We start from the raw sequence: 25,149 nt of genomic DNA, 5'->3' as shown, positions 1-25,149 counted from the left end.
TTCCAGTTATTGGGCCCGAAACAGGCGATGCCAAAGCAGGGATCTCGTTCCAGTCATTGTGCCCGAAACAGGCGATGCCAAAGCAGGGATCTCATTCCAGTTATTGGGCCCGAAACAGGCGATGCCAAAGCAGGGATCTCGTTCCAGTCATTGTGCCCGAAACAGGCGATGCCAAAGCAGGGATCTCATTCCAGTTATTGGGCCCGAAACAGGCGATGCCAAAGCAGGGATCTCGTTCCAGTCATTGTGCCCGAAACAGGCGATGCCAAAGCAGGGACCATCTTCTCATTACAGTCATTGTGTCCGACCGGCAGCGCCACGACAGGGTGCTACGAGATCGTGCGCAGCGCCACGACAGGGTGCTACGAGATCGTGCGCAGCGCCACGACATGGTGCTACGGCATCGCTACGACAGTGTGCGTCACCATTAGCCCATTGTACATTCACGTGCTCGTCTTTTGAGGGGTTCCTTCTTGCCCTCAACTGCGAGAGTATAAAAACAGCTGCCCCCGGACGCCAAAAGGAGGGCTCCGATTTCTTCAGTTGAGTGAAGTGCTCTCCCGTCTCTCTACTTCGGTCAAACCTGACCGCCAACTCTTTGCGATGTTAAAATAAACAAGTTGTTTCGTTGTTACCAGTCGACTCATGCTTTGCCGGGACCTTCGGAGGCTTCGAGTTGTACCCCAGGCCGCCAGGCCAACGCTACCCTTGGGGCTTGCGACCCAGGTACAACCACGGGCGTCAGCGCCGAGTTCCCAACAGATCGTACCAGCAGTCAGATCCAAACATCTGGTTGGCAGCGGTGAGATCGCCTACGACTTCAAACAACGGTCTGCCAGCGGCGAGATCGCGACAACGGAGGCCAGCAGCAAAGAGATGCAGTTGACAGTATGCTGAGCAGCTCAAAGACGATCCGGGAGCAGTGCAACGAGCCCTGTGTGACGACTGGTTGCCTGCAGCGGAACGACTGCGCGGAATTCCTGCCTGCGAGGTTTGGTGAGTGCGGGACTTTCTTCTTCTGAGCTTTGCCAGGCTTTTGTTAGTGTTAGAAACAGAGCTGGTAATTGTGGTTGTCGTTGCTGCCGGGTTAGTTTGCGGCAAGACAATAGTAAGCAGTAGAGAAAGCAGCATTCAGAGCAGCCATGGATTTGAAGTCGTTGCGCAAACCGAAATTGTTGGAGCTTGCAAGAGAGTTGGGTCTGGATGTCTCAGACAAACTAAGAAAACCTGAACTGCTAAAGGCTATTCTTGAGTTAGAGGCTGAGGATGACGAGCTGTCGGAATGCCTTGAGACTATTGAAGAGAGGGAGACTGCAAAAGAAAAAGAAGAGCGTGAACGTAAAGAACAGAAAGAGCGAGAGCAACAAGAGCGTGACCGTCAACACGCTTTGGAAATGAAGCGTCTTGAGGTAGAAATGGAACGCGCTCGTAATGGAAGTCAGGCACACGGTGCAGGAGAACGAGTATTGTTCAAAATGACTGACCTGATGCGGCCGTTTAAGCTTGGAGAGGACATTGGTTTGTTCCTGGTTAACTTTGAGCGAACGTGCGAGAAGCAGGGGTTCTCTCGGGAAACGTGGCCACAGCGCTTGCTCACTTTGTTACCCGGCGAGGCGGCCGACGTAGTCGCTCGCTTGGATAGAGAGGAAGCAGAGGATTTCGACAAAGTAAAATCGAGTCTGCTAAAAAAGTACCGGCTGTCTGCGGAGGCGTTCCGTCGGAAGTTTCGGGAAAATGAGAAAGGCAGAAGTGAGTCATATACAGAGTTTGCGTATAGGCTTATGTCGAACATGCAGGAGTGGCTCAAAGAAGAGAAAGCGTTTGGTGACCACGATAAAGTTCTGCAGTGTTTCGGGCTAGAACAGTTTTATAGTCGGTTACCGGAGAACGTGCGATACTGGGTCTTGGATAGGCCAGACGTTTGTACGGTGGCTAAAGCCGCTGAGCTAGCCGAGGAGTTTGTGACGCGTCGGGCTCGCGGAGCTAAGGACGGTCAAAAGGGTGAATTTGGCTCGAAGTTTCAGAGGCCGAAGTTCACACCCATGAGATTAAAGGGGGACACGCGTAGTGCGGATGCGAGTGAAAGCAGTCCGACGAAACGTAAAGAGACGGCGGCAGCCAAACGCAGAAAGCGGTTCGAGATGAGGCGAGCGGGCGTTTGTTATACGTGCCAGAAGCCGGGTCACTTTTCGGCGCAGTGTCCGGAAACAACACCAAAAGTTGTGTTTTGTTCAATAGGCAGCACTGACGAGAACATGAAGCTTCTCGAGCCTTACATGCGAGACCTCCTCGTGAACGGGAAAGAGTGCCGAGTGCTTCGCGATTCCGCAGCTACGATGGATGTAGTTCACCCATCTTACGTAGAACCCCATATGTTCACGGGCGAGTGCGCATGGATCAAGCAAGCCGTGGAAGCTCATAGCGTGTGTCTGCCGGTAGCAAAAGTGCTTATTGAAGGACCTTTCGGAGCGCTTGAGACGGAGGCCGCAGTGTCATCTATGCTGCCACCCCAGTACCCGTACCTATTTTCAAACAGGTCCGATCACCTCCTGCGCGAGAAGGGGCTTTTGTTTGGTGAAGCTAGTGTTCAGGCCTTAACCAGATCGAAGGTTCGGGAGCTCGCTGCAAAGGCGGTAGTTGCGGGGCCGACGTTATCAAACAACGAAAAAGGGTCAGAGGCGCAGCAAGCTGATATTCAGAGCACGCCCGAACTGAATAAAATTGAGTCTGTAGCGTTGAAGGCGCCAGATACTGGAGAGGAACCGCCCGACACGGGAAAGTTAGAAGAGCTATCTACAGATTTGCTCATCGCGCCTACGTCAGACGGACTTGATAGGTTGCTAAGAGTCAGCCGGTCGGCTTTGATAGCCGAGCAAAAAAAGGATGGCAGCCTGGAAAACGTGCGCTGCAATGTCAAAGAAGGTATCGCCAGGAAAACTGCGCGTTTTGTGGAAAGAGGTGGAGTCCTGTACCGGAAGTATCTAGACCGCCGAGGAGTGGAGTTCGATCAACTGGTCGTGCCTCAATGCTATCGTCAGGATCTGTTGCGCTTGTCACACGGGGGTTCGTGGTCCGGACACCTAGGAGTTAAGAAAACTAAGGACCGTCTCTTGCAAGAGTACTATTGGCCAGGGTGTTTTCGGGACGCAGACCATTTCGTGAGGACATGTGACACTTGTCAGCGGGTGGGCAAACCAGGGGACAAATCGAGGGCGCCGTTGAAATTGGTACCTATCATTACGGAGCCTTTTAGACGGCTCGTTATTGATACTGTGGGACCTCTGCCGGTAACAGCCACGGGGTACAGACACATTTTGACTGTGATCTGCCCAGCGACAAAGTTCCCTGAAGCAGTGCCGCTTAAAGAACTCAGCTCGGTTGAGATAGTTAATGCACTACTGTCCATATTTGCGCGAGTTGGTTTTCCTGCAGAAATTCAATCAGATCAGGGCACAGTGTTTACTAGCGCTTTGACGACAACTTTTCTCGAAAGGTGTGGGGTAAAGCTGTTACACAGCTCAGTGTACCACCCACAGTCGAATTCCGTTGAGAAGCTACACTCCGTCATGAAGCGCGTGTTGAGAGCGTTGTGTTTTGAACATCGAACTGACTGGGAGCTGTGTCTGCCTGGGGTGATGTTTGCTTTAAGGACCGCGCCGCATGCGGCTACGGGGTTTTCGCCAGCTGAACTGGTGTACGGTCGCTCGCTTCGATCTCCGCTTCGCATGCTTCGAGAATCATGGGAAGGTAGGGGCGACGACCCAGTCGTGGTGGAGTACGTGCTTAAGCTCCTCGAACGCTTAAGAAGGGCACAGGAGTTGTCAGGTGAAGCAATGGCAAAGGCCCAGCAGAGGGCCAAGGTTTATTATGATCGGACAGCCAGGGCCCGTCGTTTTGAGGTTGGCGATGAGGTCATGATATTGCGCACATCGCTAAACAACAAACTAGACGTGCAGTGGGAGGGCCCAGCGCGAATTGTTCAGAAACTGTCGGACGTTAACTACGTGGTAAGTCTGCCAGGAAAGCGGAAAGCACAGCAAGTTTACCACTGTAATCTGCTCAAACCTTATAGACAACGGGAAGCAGTGGTGTGCATGATGATAAACGTTCCTGAAGAGCTTCCAGTCGAGCTTCCGGGACTAGGCTCAGTGACGAACAGGGAAGACACCGGTCAAGTCATTAGTGACCTTATCAGTAAAGCACCGCTGTCGCCTGAGCAGAAAACCGAACTACACCAGCTATTACAAGAGTTTCAAGGTCTGTTCTCTGAGAGGCCTGGTAGGACTTCTGTACTTACTCATGATATAGAACTTACCTCCCCAGAGCCAGTACGATCCAAGGCGTATCGGGTGTCACCCCGCCAGAGCGATATTATGGAGGCTGAGGTAAAGAAAATGCTACAGCTCGGTGTTATTGAGGCAGGTGAGAGTGATTATACCTCCCCGTTGATTTTAGTTGAGGTACCGGGCAAGGAACCTCGTCCTTGCGTCGACTACCGCAGGCTTAATTCCATCACTAAGGATCAAATTTATCCGATCCCTAACATCGAGGAGCGCCTTGAGAAAGTTAGTAGCGCTCAGTTTATTTCCACCCTAGATCTTGTCAGGGGTTATTGGCAGGTTCCACTTACAGAAGAGGCTAGTAGGTATGCGGCGTTCATTTCACCAATGGGAACATTCCGTCCTAAAGTGTTGAGTTTTGGTTTGAAGAACGCGCCATACTGTTTTTCAAGCCTCATGGATAAAGTGTTGCGGGGACAGCAAGAATTCGCTTTACCGTATCTAGACGACGTAGCGATATTCTCCGCATCCTGGTCTGAGCATATGACACACTTGCGGGCAGTGCTAACCCGCCTGCGCGAAGCGGGCTTGACAGTCAAGGCTCCTAAGTGCCAGTTAGCACAGGCCGAGGTTGTCTACCTCGGTCACATGATTGGTCAGGGTCGTCGCCGCCCCTCTGAAATAAAAGTGGCCGCTGTGCGAGACTTTCCGCAACCACGCACCAAGACCGATATTCGGTCGTTCTTGGGTGTCGCCGGCTACTATCAGAGGTACATCCCTAGGTACTCTGATATCGCGGCTCCCCTGACGGATGCTCTAAGAAAAACAGAGCCTCAAACAGTCGTCTGGGACGAGACAAAGGAAAGAGCTTTTAGCGCCCTAAAGAGTGCCCTAACAAGCCAGCCTGTGCTACGATCGCCAGACTATACAAAAGGGTTCATTGTTCAGTGCGATGCTAGTGAGCGAGGCATGGGCGTTGTACTGTGCCAACGGGAAAATGGAGAAGTAGAACACCCCGTCCTGTATGCTAGTCGTAAGCTGACCAGTCGTGAGCAGGCGTATAGCGCCACCGAGAAAGAGTGTGCGTGTCTCGTGTGGGCCGTTCAGAAATTGTCATGCTATCTAGCCGGCTCGAGGTTTATCATTGAGACGGATCACTGCCCTCTCCAATGGCTGCAGACCATCTCTCCCAAAAATGGCCGCCTCCTGCGCTGGAGCCTCGCTTTACAACAATATTCCTTTGAGGTGCGTTACAAAAAGGGGAGTCTCAACGGTAACGCCGATGGCTTAAGTCGAAGCCCCTAACGTAGGAATCAGCCTCAAAATTGTTTGTTACTGATGTTTTTCTTCCTGAGGCAGGATTTTTTTTTAACATATTGCTTTTGTTTAGTGTTTCAAAGTGATGATATGCTTTCTAGTGCAATTTTTCAATTTGTGGACGCGTTCTGAGTGATGCTAGACTACTGTAAGGAACTAGGCAGTGGTATAAAAAGGGGAAAGAGCCTGGCAGGGCTTAGTGAGGGTTGTGCCGTGCTTGCTGACTGAGCGGTTGAGTTTTCAGCGTAGTTCTAACGCTTGCCGGGAACGAGAACAAAAATGTGAACTCTCCCGAAGTCACTTTGCAGTGTCCCGTGCGAACCTGAACGAGAGAACGAGGCCTTCTCCGTGCGCTGCGCTCAAGAAACGTCAAGGGACGCCCGACTTCGGTTATGAGCATCATCGAGCGACATCCCTCCGGACAGCGGATGCAGTCCCCTGTCCATCGGGATCTCTTTCCCCCGGCGGGGCGGTCTGTTGCGTTTCGCCTGCGACACGTGGTTTTGCCGGCGCGACTGCGGCGGGGCGGCAGACATTTTGGCCCGATCGTCGTCGCCGCAACACTCATCGCCAGGTGTTTCCAGGCGCGTCTGCGGCGATGCGACCGCCTAGGGATCCTCCTCGCATTCCAGTCATTGTGCCCGAAACAGGCGATGCCAAAGCAGGGATCTCATTCCAGTTATTGGGCCCGAAACAGGCGATGCCAAAGCAGGGATCTCGTTCCAGTCATTGTGCCCGAAACAGGCGATGCCAAAGCAGGGATCTCATTCCAGTTATTGGGCCCGAAACAGGCGATGCCAAAGCAGGGATCTCGTTCCAGTCATTGTGCCCGAAACAGGCGATGCCAAAGCAGGGATCTCATTCCAGTTATTGGGCCCGAAACAGGCGATGCCAAAGCAGGGATCTCGTTCCAGTCATTGTGCCCGAAACAGGCGATGCCAAAGCAGGGACCATCTTCTCATTACAGTCATTGTGTCCGACCGGCAGCGCCACGACAGGGTGCTACGAGATCGTGCGCAGCGCCACGACAGGGTGCTACGAGATCGTGCGCAGCGCCACGACATGGTGCTACGGCATCGCTACGACAGTGTGCGTCACCATTAGCCCATTGTACATTCACGTGCTCGTCTTTTGAGGGGTTCCTTCTTGCCCTCAACTGCGAGAGTATAAAAACAGCTGCCCCCGGACGCCAAAAGGAGGGCTCCGATTTCTTCAGTTGAGTGAAGTGCTCTCCCGTCTCTCTACTTCGGTCAAACCTGACCGCCAACTCTTTGCGATGTTAAAATAAACAAGTTGTTTCGTTGTTACCAGTCGACTCATGCTTTGCCGGGACCTTCGGAGGCTTCGAGTTGTACCCCAGGCCGCCAGGCCAACGCTACCCTTGGGGCTTGCGACCCAGGTACAACCACGGGCGTCAGCGCCGAGTTCCCAACAGATCGTACCAGCAGTCAGATCCAAACAACAACCTTGTCGTACTCAAACTTCCGTCAACGGATTAAAGAAAAATCACTGCTATGTACTTTCCAAAAAATACGTAAAAGCCAAGCGATATCTCAGTGAAGAAAAGCCGTGCACTCACCATATGCAGTCATGATCCGGACACCTTCTTTCCGAACGTTGTTGCCAGGACGAAGAGGCTACGGTCTCGTAGTTGTCGTCCAAGTTGGGGTCTCCAGTATTCCGTATCCCAATCGCTGCCAGCCAGTTTGTTGAGGGCTCCAGGGTAGCGTACCGTACTGCTGCCGAGAAGTAGCGACGCCTGCCTATCGAAGCTCGACCGACATTACTTATTGGGTAGCGTGGCGTTGTCGGCGGGCTGCAGGCATCCGGTAGATCATGGCGACCAAGCAGGGGCGAGACGATTTGCTAGTGCCAAACTTGCACGGTTTATTCAAAGGTAGTTGAAAGAAAATAAGAAAAGCATGAAGTATGAAGTCTCAAGTATGAAGTCTCTCAAAGTACATTTCGGAGCCCTTTAAATAGGCTCTCTACAAGTTGTGGGCGGGATCTTGCTTCAGTCGAATGACACGTGACAGGCACGGAGAGAGGGCCCCGTGGGCTCCGGCTCAGGGGGTAGGGTGAATGACCTTTCCGGCCAAGAGAAGGTGAAAGGGGATGAGGTAAGCACACATGATGCCACGACCATGAGAGGAGGGGAAGGGGTGAGGTCGCCCGTGGGCTCCGGCTCAGAGGGTAGGGTGCATGACCTCTCCGGCGCCGTGGGGTCCGGCCAAGAGAAGGTGAAGGGGAATGACCTGTCGCCACGTGGTGTCAGACGCCAACCCTAACACCCGATACAATAAATTTAGATTTTGATATAATGTTCTTGGTCGTATAATCGTGCATTTTTTGAAGGCAACCTGGAGGAGCGTTTGGACGTCAATACACACCTCCTAGCAGTATACGTTAACCGGAATAGGTTATTTTGCACCACACACTTTCGTGGTCAACAATGACCATCAAGGCTGAATATTCTATGTTGTTTTTGATAGCTATAGCTACCCCCCCCCCCTTGCGATCCTCTATCTTTACGCAGCAGTTTGTATGATGCGGGCACAACTCCGGAATCACGCCATCATGCAACCATGTTTCCGTTATAAATACAATGTAAGGATGGTGCGCCAAAAATAGCTGCTCCAGGAGACCTAATTTATTTACTACACTCATTGCGTTAAAAGACAAAATCCTTAGCGTTTTGGTTCTCGCTTGTCTGTTATATTTGTTGGTCGAGCTTGCCGCTGGACTTGGCTGAGTGTGACTTGTATTTTCGGCCTTTCTTGTAATTTCAATTTTGGTTTGTTGTGCTTCGTCCCAAATGTAAATCTTGCCATTGATCTTTAACTTGTCAAAGGAAAGCGACACCTGCGCCTCATTTGCCCTTTTGCGTTCCGCTGAACACCATAACTTAGTGCGCAAGTCTCGTACCCTTTTCGAAAAATCTTCAGATATGGAAATATTAGAGCCTTTCAGTTTGGAACAACATCATAGAATGTCTGTTTTCTCGGCGCAATTGAAGAGCCGAACTATGACAGGACGTGTTGTTTGACTGTTACGATTACCGATCCTGTGAATTCGTTCCACTGATTTCACTCCCAGGCCCAGCTTCGCTCTAAAGATGCCTTGTTTAACATTTTCCTCAAGTTATTTAGCATCTTCCTCTTGTTTCTCGACCACACCGTAAATCACTAAATTGTTGTGCCGACTTCTGTTTTCTATATCATCTATTTTCGCTGCGGTACCCTGAAGATGTCTGTTCGTGCTTTTGCTTAGTCTCTCACTTTCATCTAGTCTTTCTTCGCACTTCTTCAGTCGATCCAATTAATTTTTGATTGTTTCAATTCTTAGATTCATACTATCAACCGATTTTTCAATGTGCTTTAGGTATGCGACAAGTTCTCTCGAAGTTTTGTGGGTTTTTGCTTGTTCCTTTAAAATCTTCTTCAATAGTGCATAGATAGGCCTGCCGTCAAAATTAGTCTGAGCTAGGCCCTGTATTGAGTTCGATGTCACCAGACGTCAGCAGTAAAAGCCTAATGACACTAGCAATCACGAAGCAGGCTTAGGAGAAATTGTGGAGTTTGTAGCACCATGAGAGTCACATCATCGTCTCGAACTGAGTAAACTGAGTATTTGCCACCAACCTCTACGACAGAAACAACGAAATTGAACATGTGTCTCTGATCGGTGCCACCAACCATATGCAGGTTTTTGGACTGAATATCTTGCTTCGCGCGTAAAAACGCGCGTTTACAAACACAGCTGACTGACAAAAGGTTACAGATTACAAAGGAAGCACGACCTAAGTGTCAGCATTGCGTCTCCTTCATATTTCCGTAGTGAGCGAACGTTATCTGAAGAAAAATGAAGCTTTTTTCTCACACAGCATCGACCATGTGCCCACATGTTTGTCTACCTGTTGTTTATTAGCTGCCAAGTATCGGGACTTTGGTCATTCAAGCACCGGGGATGTCCCCGAAATCTATGCCAACGAGATAACGAACGACCAAGAAAGAATGTAGAAGAACGCAGATGTAGAAGACGCAAGCACCACACACACACACACACACACACACACACACACACACACACACACACACACACACACACACACACACACACACACACACACACACACACACACACACACACACACACACACACACACACACACACACACACACACACACACACACACACACACACACACACACACACACACACACACACACACACACACACACACACACACACACACACACACACACACACACACACACACACACACACACACACACACACACACACACACACACACACACACACACACACACACACACACACACACACACACACACACACACACACACACACACACACACACACACACACACACACACACACACACACACACACACACACACACACACACACACACACACACACACACACACACACACACACACACACACACACACACACACACACACACACACACACACACACACACACACACACACACACACACACACACACACACACACACACACACACACACACACACACACACACACACACACACACACACACACACACACACACACACACACACACACACACACACACACACACACACACACACACACACACACACACACACACACACACACACACACACACACACACACACACACACACACACACACACACACACACACACACACACACACACACACACACACACACACACACACACACACACACACACACACACACACACACACACACACACACACACACACACACACACACACACACACACACACACACACACACACACACACACACACACACACACACACACACACACACACACACACACACACACACACACACACACACACACACACACACACACACACACACACACACACACACACACACACACACACACACACACACACACACACACACACACACACACACACACACACACACACACACACACACACACACACACACACACACACACACACACACACACACACACACACACACACACACACACACACACACACACACACACACACACACACACACACGCACACGCACGCACACACACACACCTATATATATCCGGGTGTGGTGTGGTACTTTCGTATACTGCGCCCTTTGTGTTCATCTATGTCGCGGTGAAAATTATACCGTAGGTTTGTTTGATTATAGCCGAGGACCCTATTTCAATGCAGCGAGGGGCGGAAAAAAAAGAAAAATTAAAAGATTTAATTTTTTGCTTAAATTGAAACAAAATGTACATTTCCAGCCTCCGCAATTGCGTGTGTAATAGGCCCGGAAGAGAACATATAGAAGGCGCTGAAGTGAACCCGATGTAGTTTACAGCCTGAAAATGAGAACGCGTCGTTGAGCTTCAGCCCACAATTGCTCTTCCACCGATGAAAACGAGCAGCTTCACGGACGAGATGGATGGCGAATTATCTACAGCCTCGCGCAACGCTGCCAGCAGTCTCGGCCCCAGTACATGCTCACTAATCTGGTTCCATCTGCTTCGTGCAACGTCGAAGTGTTTGGGCATTCCCTTCGCGGCAATCGATGAACGATTTTTAAAAAAAATATCTGGTTATAAGTGAAAATAGTTTTTTTAATATTCCTCCGGCTACTGTTGACTAGTTTTATTTCATCTTGTTTAGAGCCAGCTTCAACTTATACCGACGCTAGTAGAAGAGAAAGAGAAAACGCATACCAGACAAAGCCGAAGAGAGTAAAACAAGTTTAATTAATTTGCTTGCTCTTCAATAAGCGAAACTGTTCGCCTCCTTCGTGCAGTGCGAAGAAAAGGTGAGAGAATGAAAGACCTCTTAATTATGCGAAGGAAGTGCGCTGTCAGTTTACCAGTGCTGTTTTGTTCAAATATATTTTCCGAAATGCACTTATAATACGGCAAACTAGTATACAAGTTAGAATGTATTAACTACTAATAGTAATATCGTAGTCCATCATACCTGACGCAGATAAAGTGTTGCTCCTTTCTTTTTCTATGGGAAGGGAAATAAACTAGACACTATGCAAGACTTCATACAGCGACTTCATTTATCTACGTATAGTAGCGATCACCGATGTTTTGTCTTTTTTACCTCCTTTTCTTTCTCTTTGTGGTGTCTATATATATGTACACATGAATAATAATAATAATAATAATAATAATAATAATAATAATAATAATAATAATAATAATAATAATAATAATAATAATAATACATTTATTTACCGTGCTCAGGAACAACCATGAGGTCTAAGTGTGGGCGCACGCATATATTAAAGCAGAAAAGAAACTGTCGGGTGATATAAGTTAAAAAAACAATAAAAAGAACAATCTTGTAAAGAAGAGAGTACGTACAGGGTGCAAGGTGAATATAAAAGAAAAAGGGGGAGAAAGGCAGTTGAACAACATGTTAAACTATGACACAACAACACAAAGCTCAGAGAAGAACAATGACATCGAGTTCTGCAAAATATCAACATAATAAAACTAAGCGTTATGAATACTCTGTATTCTGTGGACGGTCGAGTGTTGGCAATGACAGGCAGGGACGTGGAAATGTACGTGTTCTCTGGTGATCTTGCGCGGAGTACCAAGTATGATACAACTTAGGAGTTTGGAGCACGTAAGGATACCGTGAAGGACTTTGAAAAGAAACAAAAGGCCCGCGCGATTACGTCTGCAGCGAAGTGAGGGCAATGACAATAATCCATCAGGACTATAGAAAGGTCCAGTGTTCGTGTTAGCAAAGTGTTGGTGATATATGCTTAGAAACTTTTTCTGGACCCAATCCACAATATCACTGTAGGATCTAGGAATGTCATTCCAGACTAGCGACGCGTACTTGAGTTGAGGAAGACAAATCCACTGAAACATTGCACAAATCACCAGGCAAGCTGCAGATGCACTAAATTAAACAGCGAAAGAGAGCACGTATACCGAGATAAACTAGCACACAATACGAAGCTGTGAACCGAACGACGAAAGCGACTGATGAAAAATATCAAGATTAGCGAAATCAATATTATATAGACTTTTAATTCTATGCACAGCAGAATCTTTTCTGCGACAAGCAGGAACGAAGAATGGTCGGTGCCCCGTTGTGACCTTTTTCTGAATCTGAAGCGCGACATATTTAAGTAGCTCAGCGTAGTTCAGGTTTCCGTGAAGGATCTTATAGCAACACAGAAGGTCTGCACGACTACGTCGGTAGGTAAGAGATTGTAGTGAGGGTAAAGTGCAAGCGCACCAAGATTGTCCAATGTCAGCGTTAAAACTATGGCGTTAAATTGCTACGAAATTTTCTGAACTCTTTTTAGTCTATTACTGCGTGATTTGAAAGTTTCATTACGCATCACCGATGTGTATTCGAGTTGGGGAAGGCAAATAGCCTGATACAGCGTTAGGAAAGGAGTAGGAGATTTGACTTCGCGTCTGAGGCAGCAAACAGAACCTACAGAGCGCAGACCACGAATAGCAATGCGTTCAGCATGAGATGAAAAGCTTAACGAGGCATTAAAGAGTACACCGAGATCAACGACCTCAGCAACCCTACTAAGCGGAAAAGAGCCCACGGAATAAGAAAACAGAATACATTCGGCTTTGCGAGTAAAGGTCATAATTTCGGTCTGAGAAGCGTTGATGCTGAGACCATTATTTTTACAGAATTCTGCAAACGACAACAGCTCAGACTGAAGAATTCAACCGCAATGAATAGTGTCAATATCCTTGAAAATCTTCCTGTCATCGGCATATTGAGGAAAGGACGACTTCCGACAAATACCAAGAACAGGAATGGTCCTAATACAGAGCCTTGAGGAACACCGCTAGTGGCTTTGTACATAAAAGATGACTGTTCATTGACGCTAACATAGCAGGTCTTCTCCAGAAGATAGCTGCGAAGAACAACAATTGAAGCATCAACGCCATGACGCGTAAGCTTTACAAGGATAATAATAATAATAATAATAATAATAATAATAATAATAATAATAATAATAATAATAATAATAATAATAATAATAATAATAATAACAATAATAATAATAATAATAATAATAATAATAATAATTGTTGTTGTTGTTGTTGTTGTTGTTGTTGCCATCTTACAATCTTCGTACATCAGAAGCAAGGCCCGTCGAAGACAAATAAGTGGCTTGCGTGACTTGGCTTGGCATATTTTCAAACAAAAGCAAATTGGCGACATGTACAGCAATGAAAAGCTTGTGAAGCTCATCCTAACAACAAAATGAAACAGAAACTTAGCTGAAATCAGTGACAACAGAAATACAAGAAACGAGAAAAATAGAATAGTATTTAGTATTATACATAGCTTATAGCGCCTTCAACAATTTTTTCAAGTTTCGTTTCGTGGTTGCAATAAAGATGTGATCAGGTAGGTAATTGAATATTCTTGGGACATATGCATGCCTACTAGTTTTACGAAATCTTGTGTTGCAGTAGGGTACTATAAAACGCAACGTTTTCCGTAGGGCACGGGGAGAAATATATTCCTGTTTGAAATCGGGTTTCCAAAAATGCCTTACAACAAACGTTTGAGTGAACAACGTTTTAAATGACGGAAGACCCAGACGTATAAACACGTTCACATTGTCAGCTGAGGAAGAGTTATATGGAATGGACTTGAACATACTTTTTAGAATTCTGTCAATTCTACACTGCCATCGGGAAGAGCAAAAAACCAAACAATGTAATGCCATAACGTAAGACACTGTATGATTTTCACAGGCATCGGGACAATGAATTTAATGTTAAAAAGTAGCGATGAAAGACTTCTAAGCTTGGCGCAAATATATGTCATGTGATCATTCCATGAGAGGTGCACTGTCAAAGAAAACACCAAGGTATTTAATAGAGTTTACATATTCTACGGGGGCACACTGACACGATTTGCAATAGGACAGTGCAGAAACAGTGGTAAACTTGTAACAGTTGTTTTAAGTGCATTTCAAAAACAGAATATATTTGTTGTTGTTTTTTTTCTTGTTTATTGACAAACAGTTGTTAGCAAACCAGGTTATCGCATCATGCACACTCTCTTGAAGTAACGCAAGCGCTTTTGAGTAAGAGATGTTTTGTTAAAAGCACAGTATCATCTGCATACTGAAATATCGAACACTTATATGCAGCTGACGAAAAGTCATTTATAAATATAGTAAAAAGAAGAAGAGACAGAATAGAGTCCTGAGGCACTCCAGCTTTCAGAGGGAATTTGTTATTGATGAATAACTGGTTGTCTAAAGATATCACCTGCGAGCGGCCATATAAATAATTTTTGATGAACTGGTAAAATGGCTCGCTGAAACCGAGCAGGTGTGGTTTTTCAAGCAGGAGTTACGTGGTTCATAGTATCGAATGCTTTAGGAGTATCGAGAAACAATGCACATGCAAACATCTTTTATTCTAAAGCTATGTGTAATTCGTCTGAGAGAGAGAGTGAAGGGAGGAAGGGAAGGCAAGGATATTAACCAGACTGAGTCCAGTTTGCTACCCTACACGTGAGGGAAGATGAGGGAGTGAAAGAGAGAGATAGAAGACATGAGTCTATATCGCACTTTCACATGCACTAAGTTAGGAGCAGGATGCCTACAGTGGGGCACTCAAGTCTGTTGCCTTCAGGTACTGAAGAAGCGCTCGAATGGCTTTCTGGGCAGATGAACTGTGAGGCCAGGCTCCCAAGAACTTTGTTTCTGTGAATGGCCTATCCTCGAGTCTATTCAAGGTACAAAGGGGAGTCTGAGGTTGGTTATCGAAGCGAGAACAGTGGCCCAGAAGACGACCGATGGCCTCTTCACACTTGCACTTAGCGCACATTGGTGACTCTGGCATACCAATACCGTAGTTGTAGGCGTTAGTGAAGGCCGCTCCTACCCTCAGCCGACACAGCAGTGTTGCGTCACATCGTTAAAAGCTTGCTGGTAATTTCAGTCTCAGTGATTGGTCGAGGCTGTATAAATGGCGGTTAGAGTTCTGCGGTGTATGCCAGTAAATGAACCTTATCGTACGAGCGAGACTGCGAAGCTCTCTTGCAGAGTCTACTCTCAATAAAGGTATAAGGAGTGTCGGTGCTCTAGCCTGGGCACGTCGGGCAGCGTCATCGGCGAGATGGTTACCAACGATGCCACAATGTCCCGGCAGCTACTGAAAGATTATATCACGTCCTCGTTAACCGCAATGGCAAATTTCGTTGATTTGGGACACCAGCTGTTCGTAATTACCACGTCGTAAACCTCGCAAGCTTTGGAGGGCTGCTTTCGAATCACAAAATATTACCCATTTGCTAGGCGCTTCTTTTCCAATGTATTCCACAGCAGCGCGAGGACTGTAGATGTCGTTACGTGTGAAGTCTTAAACTTGATGGCGACCGACTGAGATGTTATAACAATGGCGCCCGTCGAACATTCCGTGACCGAACCGTCCGTGTAAACTCGGATTAGATTAGCGTACGAACAATGCAAAAGTTCCAATGTGGTCTGCTTGAGAGCCAGGGTGGCCAGGCTAGCCTCTAGCAGAGCCAATGATGCCCCGTCCCGCGACAAAACCAAACTGACGGCTTGATATGACTGAAAACTTATCTATAAATGAAGACATGGTTTCTAAGAGAATTTTTTTATTAGTTGTGACATGTTAGGCAAGATCGAAATAGGTAGCTGTCCACACTACCTTTCTTTCCCCTTTAAATAGCGGCGTTACAATGGCCGTTTTTGATGCCGCCGGCAGTGCAGCTGTCTCTAGGGATCCATTAAGTATGACAAGAATAATACCGGATAGCGCGTTGAAGTTTCGTTGGAGCAAAGATACCGATATACCGACTATACCAGCTGGCTTATGTCGCCTAAACCCAGCAACTAAGTTTGCGAGTACGTCAAACGTTATCGCCCGTGAGAACGCGGAAGCTGATATGATTTTTCTCTTTTCCAGAGCGGGCAGCTGGCACCGCTGAGGTTGCTCCCGAAACGCGTGCGAAACGTTGCTTGAAGATGGTGGCTGCCTGCGCAAGATCACCTGGAAAAGCGTCAGCTAGCTTTGAATTGGCAGCGTCTTTACGGCGTAGGTGGTTTATCAGTGACCACGTCTTCACCTAGGTTTCGAACAGAAAATTGAAACTGATGTTGAAAGTAGAGTAGTTTTGCATATCGCATAAGAGCGACGACTTTATTCCTTGCGAATCTGTAGCTAGCGTGAAGCTCAGCATTGCTTGGAGTTCGCTGAAACCGTTCCCACTGCAAATCTCGGTAGGCGATTGTATTCATGATTTCCACGGTCAGCCAGTTGCGATTTCTTCTCTGTTTAGTTATAACAATTCGAGTATAGGCTTCTTGAAAATTTCGTATTTGAGAGCAAAATTGTTCATAAATCAAGACTGGGGCCCTAGAAACGATCAACGAAGACCAATCGAACCTGCCACTCATATCATCCAATTTGCTTTGATCAACAAAGGCAACGCGCGTTCGTTTATCTTACTTTCCAACCGTGAGGTGCGCTAAAAAGGCGCCTCAAGCTAAAACAACAGACAGTGAAATAGTGGTCTGCTAAGCGCTGCGTGATCACTCATAAATGCAGACCGTGATTAGGCGCCCGTAGGGCGATATAGTCTAAGCAAGAATGCGTTGTTCGGCCATTCACAACTTCTTCACGTGTGAAGGTGGTGACTGTGCTTTCTAGGCCAAAAGCAGAAATGGCAGATAAGTAATCCGAAACTTGAGTTTTGCCTGGGCATAATATGTCAACATTTAAATCACTGGTCAGGCAAAACGCCTCATAAATGAAACGTTTCGAAGCAGTTCCTAATTATAGTATTAAGCGATGACACTGTTTGCAGGAGGCCGGCAGATCATTAATAAAGTAAGAGTAGCCTGAAAAAAAGCTTACATTTAAACACAGGCACTCCGCATGAGTGAAATTTACATCAATGTATGATACTGTGTTCTTTTTTTCGTTCACAAAGACTGCATTTCCACCCCCTCGACGGTGCGAACGGGCCACAAATTCTGCACTGTAACCTTTTATTACAGACAACTGTGTGCTTGATTCGGGAATATTTATTTCTCTTAGTACAAAATTTTGTTGCCTCTTCTGCAATATTTCTAAACTCATCCCAATATTTACGTAGGCTGCGAATATTTATATTGACCAAAGTAGAATCTAATTCAGAATTCGGACCGAAGCTGTCCTTACAAGTTGAATAGTTCGGAAAATCAAGTAAAATGAAGGGAGTGATATTCATTGGATTTTTTTCAACATCCGTTTGATTGCTAATACGAATGAGTGGAGAGTCTTGGTCCTTCTTAGCAACGAGCTTGCCTCCTCTCACAAGCGAACTTGTACTTGTGTTGCTTACCTTCGGCCCTGGCAAGCCAGAACAGATGCCGGTTTGCCTTGGTTAGATTGTCATTGAAGTAGAGCTTCGGGAGCAGTTTCGACTCTAGAGCTGTAGAAGTTTTTCGCGAACTTTGATCCAGTTTCATGTTTACCGTTGAGAAACGAACCAAGACAGTAGATAGCGTCTGTTTTGCCAGAAAGGCGGTGGACAGAAAAGACGTCATCATCAACAGAAAAATCAGGCAAATCAATCTTCGCAGCAATTCCGTATTTTCTTCAAATCTTCCTTATCAGCAACCGGCGAACCACGAATTTCCCAATTTCCCTTTCTGCTTTGTTGTTCAGATTCGTTTTCATTATGCTGCGATCGTTGCAATGTCGCAGTCTGAGCACGGACAGTCTCATTTAGCTTCCAAATTTCTTTGTCTCTGGTCCTTGCAGCATCTTCGGACAACTTGAGCTGTTCGCGTGTTGCCTCATACTGCATTGACAAGAAATTGACGGCGTCTTCAAGGTCATAGACGGTCTTCGGCAGCTTTAATAATTCTGCTTTCAGAAGCAACAGCGAGTCAACTTTAACATGCAGTGCCGGTAGTATTTATAAGCTTTTCTTTACATCCTTGACTTCCGCAACAAGAGCCAAAATAGCATCATTATTGCCTGCCGCCTGCGCTGAATCTGGCAGGGATAAAGAGGCAGGTTGTTTTTTATTCGCTCTGCAGGTCTTGTAGGCCCAACCCTCATGTTTCGCCTGTCCCGTTGTATTAAATGTATTAGGGGCAATACCCGAGCAAGTCCACCCGAGATGATTTGAATATTTGCATTCGCAACACGCCATAACCCGTCCATCATTAGGCAGACCTTTTTGACAGGCAATACAAAGGCTGTCTTCAGACATCGCGACAGGTTATGAAAGCCACGTTTGGCAGTCGGTAACACTTCACATACAATGAGAAGTAAAATATTACAAAGGAAGCTATACCTGTGGATGTACATGCGATCCGTTTAACAGGCCAATCTATCGCTGCCGACTGCGAAGCGGTCCGGGTTGAGTGGGCGTTTTATGCTGAAGCACCGGGCCAACGTTACCAGAAGAGCAGGATTCAGGCGACGAAATCAGCCAAGCAGTGTCGGCAGGCGTCGATGAGCACCGTTCTGCCAATCCAGTGGGAAAAACATTCTTCAGCAACTCAGGAGGAGGAGGGAAAGGAAGGAAGGAAAGGTAGGTAGGTCAATCAGACGCATGTCTGGTTTGCTACCCTACACAGGGAAAGCAAACCGGATAAACCGGACAGCAAGGGAAGCAAATAAGGAGAGGGAGGGAATAAGGGTACTACCGGCATGAATACGTGCGGACGTTCATAACTTCAAGCCTATAATCGGTCACTGAGGCCAGTCGCTTTCACGAAACGTAGCGGTGCCCGTGTCGCTTTGTAAGCCTGCGACGCGTGGGGCCATGGTCCGACAATCTTAGTCTCTGAAAATGGTCTGTTATCTAATCGGTTTAACACCCTCCGAAAAACGTCGCGTTCGTTGTCACAGAGATTACAAAACCACAACAAGTGCTCGATCGTCTCTTCACAGTTGTACGAATCACAGATCGATGTGTCGAACATTCCAATAAGGAATGAGTAGGCTTTCGTAAAAGCCATCCCTAACCAGAGGCGGCACAGTAATGTTGCATGACGGCGGGAGAATTTCGATGGAATCTGCAGCTTCAATCTAGGATACAGCCGGTGGAGACGACATTTGGAGAAAATAGGGGTGCTCCACAAAGTTTCAGTCTTGGTTTGAGCAAGTAAACGAAGACCCCTCGCAGCATCTGTCCTTGATAAAGGTATAGGAGGTGTCAGGGTTTCTTTATGGGCTGACCGGGCCACAGAATCAGCAAGATCATTTCCCACGATGCTACAGTGTCCCGGAAGCCATTGGAAGATGATGTCATGTCCATTGATGAGGGCTTGATGGTGGACCCCTCTGGTTTCAAACACCAGTTGTTCATGGGTCTTGCGTCGTAAGGCGGACTGCAGCCTCTGAAGGGCTGTCTTGGAGTCGCAAGAAACAACACACTTTTGAGGTTTGGTTTGTGCGATGTAATTATAGCGGCACGTAGAGCGGCAAGTTCTGTTGCCTTAGAGGTCGTTATATGGGACGCTTTGAACGCAATTGTGACATGTAAGGCCGGGATGACAACAGCGCCTGTATAGCTGGTGCCTGAGACAGATCCATCGGTATAAATGTGTGTTCTTTGTTCACATGTCTTGTTCAGTAATGACAGTGTGAACAGACGGAGAGCCACTGTTGAATCACGGGTCTTCGTAATTCCCGGATTTGTGAGGCGTATTTGTAGTTGTCGTACGAACCACAGGGGTAACAGTGGTCTTGCTGCTGGTGTAAAGCCCGATGGAAGGTAGCCTTGATGTGTGGCAACAAGTTTGGAAACTGTGGCTTGAGGTTTTCATGCTGGCAAAGCAGCAATATAGTGACGGGGTAAGCGACACAGATGTGGAATCTGTGCTCTAAGGTTGTCAATCGTTATGTATGTTGGAACCAAGTAATATCTAGAAATCATGATTGTTGCGTGAGTCGGGGCGCATCGTGATAGTTCAAGACATGTCCGTAAAGCCTGGCCTTGCAAACTTTCGAGGGTGCGAATGTTTGTTTAACATGTGTTTGCCAAAGCCGGCAAGCTGTACCGTAAAATCCCTGAAACAGTACTCTGTACAGCTGCAGCTTGGACCGTATCGACGCTCCCCAGGTTTTTCCGCACAGGAACCTCAGTATATGTATAATAAGAATTAGTCTGCGCTTCAGGTAGATGCAGTGGGGGCTCCATGAATGGTCCCTGTCAATAATCACACCTAAGAAGCGGTGAGACTTCTGGTATCTGATAGCCTGGCCATTGAGAGAAACAGGGTACGGTGCCATGGGTTTGCGCGTAAACGAATTTTTTGATGGACACTCTAAGGCCTTGTTTGCGGAGATACGAACAGGTTAGGGTGGCTGCCCGCTGAATTCTTGCGCGTACTCGAAGACGAGTCACCGCAGAAGACCAAAGACAAATATCATCAGCGTACATTGATAGGTGAATTGTCTTGGGTAATATTTCACCAAGGCCAACCACAGATAGGTTAAAGACAATATGGCTCAATACCCCGCCCTGTGGGACGCTACCATGTGTAAAATAGTTGGCAGTCTTTGTTCACCACAAAGAAGTACCTTCCGGTCAAATAGTCGCGGATCCACATAAACATTCAGCCACCGATTCCAACAGCATCCATGACTCGAGGATCGCTTCATGTGTAACATTGTCGTACGCCCCTTTCACATCAAGAAAGAGCGCCAATGATATGCACTTAAGGCATTTTGTTGCTGTATGAATGTTGTGAGGTCAATAACATTGTCTATTGATGACCTGCCTGGCCGAAAACCTGTCATGGAGTCAGGGTACACATTGTGGCGTTCAAGATACCATTACAGGCGTGTAATAATCATATTTTTCATTACTTTCCCTATGCAGCTCACAGGGCAATAGGGCGATATGACGTCAGGTCGAAAGGCGACTTTTCTTGTTTGAGTAGCGGTACCAGCCTACTAATCTTCCATTGCTGAGGAACGATGCCTTCATGCCATGAGCGGTTGCAGTAATTTAACAGCTCTTGTCTGGCCTCTTGTCCAAGATGGGCAAGAGCGGCATAGGTGATGCCGTCGTGCCCTGGTGAAGATGAGCGTCAAGAAGCAGCCAAAGAGGCGTCCAGTTCTTCCATAGTAAATGGAATGTCCATTTCTGGGACGCGAGAAACAGGCACGACACTCACGTCTTCGGCGTTGGGGGTGACACACGCCAGTGATCCACGCACAAAAATCATTCGCCACCTCAAGTTGCGTCTGGCAGTGATGTAGGGCTAAGGCCATGAAAGGACGTCGCTGTTGCGGAGACGATCGCAGGCCACGAACAGCCCTCCAGATGTATGAAAGTGGTTTGCGAGGGTCCAATGATTCACAAAAGGATTTCCAGCACTGTTCCTGCAATTTGTCGAAACGACGCTAGATTTTTGTTCTGTGTTCTCCGTGCCATTCTCAGGTCACAAACTACCTTCGTGCGCTTGTATCTCCTTTCAGCTCGTCATCGAAGTGCGGTTAGCCTTTCCAGTTCTACGTCAAATTTTAAACGGTTTGCTGTGTGCGTTAGGAGACATGAAGCTTCCCTCATTGCCTCTGTGATGGTATCCTCCAGGCTTCGGCCAAGGTATTCTCTGCATGCATTTTCCTTGTGTAGCTTAAGTTTACTCCAGTCGATTCCTCGTACTGCTTTCGACGAGGTAGAACTGTTTAGCCCCCTGATCCGCAAATATGTAGGAATATGGTCACTTCCATGTGTTTCTATGTCTGAAAACCACTGAACTTGCGAACCGAAGCATCGTGATACCAAAGTCAAATCCAGGCAACTGCTGTACTTAAGATCTCGTAGGTGTGTAGGACTGCCACCACTCATGACACAAAGGTCGTGATCAGAGGCGAAGGACACCAGATTCCTGTCTCTGGAATTGATTGTCGAGCTACCCCACAGTAAGTGATGGGCGTTGAAATCTCCGTTAAAATTCAAGGACCACAGGTCTGGGGTATTATATCTCCAAGTCTGTCGCGTTCAAATCGACCTGACGGGGATATGTAGGCACCAATGATGGTGAATGACATTTGCTTCTTTTTTATACGTAGGCAGACATATTGATTGTTATTATGTGGTTGTACTGCATAGAGGGCATACGTAAAATCCGTGCGGATGTACACGACAACATTCCTGCGCTCTTCGCACGTTGACGAAAAAAATGGTTCGTACCCTCACAATTTGATGGGAGTAGTAAGTACGTTGGGTTCGCAAATAACGATTATGGGAATCCGATTTCTGAAAATATATTGACGGAAGGATGAGATGCGGGACCTCAATCCTCTGGCCTTTCACTGTAAAATCGAAGCTTGTCTGACCTCAGTGCGAAATGAATGTATTGGATGAGCTATGGTGTCTACTCAATGCTTGCAAGTACTGGACTTAGAGCATCCAGTACCTGAAGTGCACTCTGAGCTGAAGGCGTATTCAGCTTGCTGAAGAGCACGCGACTGACATTCATCAGCGATCGAAGCATTACGACCACTTGTATGTCCTCTTCCGCTAGTTTATCGGCTGGAAGTTCAGAATTCAAGGTTGCCGATGTGCACTGTGAATTTGCAGGTGGCTATGGCTTTGACAACCTTGGCCAAGCTGCATCAGCAGCAGTCTTGCTCTTTTCACCATACTGGTTCCTGTCAGCCGCGACCGGTAACACTCGCGATGACAGCAGCTTCACTGGCTGTCTTGACAATAACTTCTAAGTCGGAGCTGGGAATGGCGGCATCTACGTCGTAGATGACACCAGTGATGACATCAGAACCCACCGGGATGTGGGAACGGACCTTCATTCCGTCCAGGTCGGTGAAGTTGCGAAGGGTGTTCAGCGCGACCGCGTGCGTGACATCAATCGCCAGTACGTTCTTACGTGTATTCACTCTAACGTCAGTAATTCCTTCACCAATCCTTCCAGCACAATGGATACAATTTGCTTGTAGAGGCGCTTCATGTTCCCGTCGGGCATAGCAGGAACGAAAAGGATGGTGCTGGTCACAGGCCTCTGTTATGGTATTTCATTCATTGTGCTCGATGACGAAGAGGTCCTGGTGTTACGTCTCTTCGCCTTACAGCTCACAAGTTCCAAGTCATCGTCGGAAGGCTCCTCGCTGCTCATTGAGTGGATACGGGTGTCCTGGCTGTCAGAGTCGCTGTGAGGGCCAGTCCGCTTTCTTGACGCGGCCACCGCTGACGTCGCCGAATCTGGCATACGTCCGAGGTCTATGGCCGGCGGACCAAGAAGCAATGCCTCAGAGGTACACGTATAATTTCACAGAAAAGGCAAGAGATACTCAAACAACGTTCTGCCAAGCAGACACATTGTCCTCATCCAACTCAGGGAATCTGTGGAAGTACAGGTGGTCAGTTTGCCAGGCCAATCTACCACTGCCGACTCAATAATAATAATAATAATAATAATAATAATAATAATAATAATAATAATAATAATAATAATAATAATAATAATAATAATAATAATAATAATAATAATAATAATAATAATAACACGGAATACGAAGCAAAATCTTGATATTTATTGACCAAGCTTCGTATCAGCAGCGGACACCAGAATGTGCGCGATGATCGTTACGACAATTTTTAATTAACAAAATGTCAATAATTAATTTTTAGGGTAATGACCTTAGCGGGCCCTTTAAACAGTGGTTTGCGTAATTTTTTAAAGACAAGTATACAACTTCACCAGGAATATGCATTTCGAGTCCGTGCTCCTTGAAGGTGATGATAGCCAAAAAGTAATTTTTTAGCAAAAAGATAGCAATATCTATCAATATAGAAATTATGCGTACAAATGCGTAAGGTGACAAATACGAGCGAAAATTACATAAATGTGATCCAAAGAAAGAGAAAAATTCAGAATCCTTTATTGGAGGATATTTTGCTTGGCAAATAATTTAATGTTGAAATGCAAGCAACCGCGAACTTTTCGCTTTACGCTGGGCTTTGGAGATATGCAGTGAAGCACGCTTGCGGGTGCGAATGTACGTGTTATTTTGTTTATTATTCTTATTATTTGTCCGGAGGCAACGGTATTGGAGAACAGCAGGAAGCTGTTTACACGCTCGATATATATGACGGTGTCGCCGTGATCCCGCTGAATTTCTGATTAATGTGCAGCACAGTAAACAGATCTGGTGCTAGTAAATATTACCGCGTTCCCGGTTGCTTTCTTAGTCTATCATTTCCCCTTTGTTATTTATCGTTTGTCCGCGCCTATTTACACACGTTATTGTATTTGTTCTTTCTTAACAATGTTGCTTGTGCGTTTTCAATTTGTGTGTTGTTAGTTGTTTACGTATGTTGTCACGGGGACACGCGACTTTCGTCTGCACTTAGCAATATTGGAGGTAGCTAGTCTCCCACTAAACTGTTAACACAACTTATTTTTTGCGCTTTTTCCGAAAAATTGTGATGAATTTAGTTTTGAAATGTTCAGTCCCTCGTTGACTTACTCTTTTAAAAAAAATTATAAA

Source organism: Dermacentor variabilis, chromosome 1, assembly GCF_050947875.1.
Source record: "Dermacentor variabilis isolate Ectoservices chromosome 1, ASM5094787v1, whole genome shotgun sequence".
NCBI classification, from domain to species: domain Eukaryota; kingdom Metazoa; phylum Arthropoda; class Arachnida; order Ixodida; family Ixodidae; genus Dermacentor; species Dermacentor variabilis.
The sequence above is the reverse complement of the archived record's forward strand: the minus strand, read 5'-3'. Positions refer to the sequence as shown.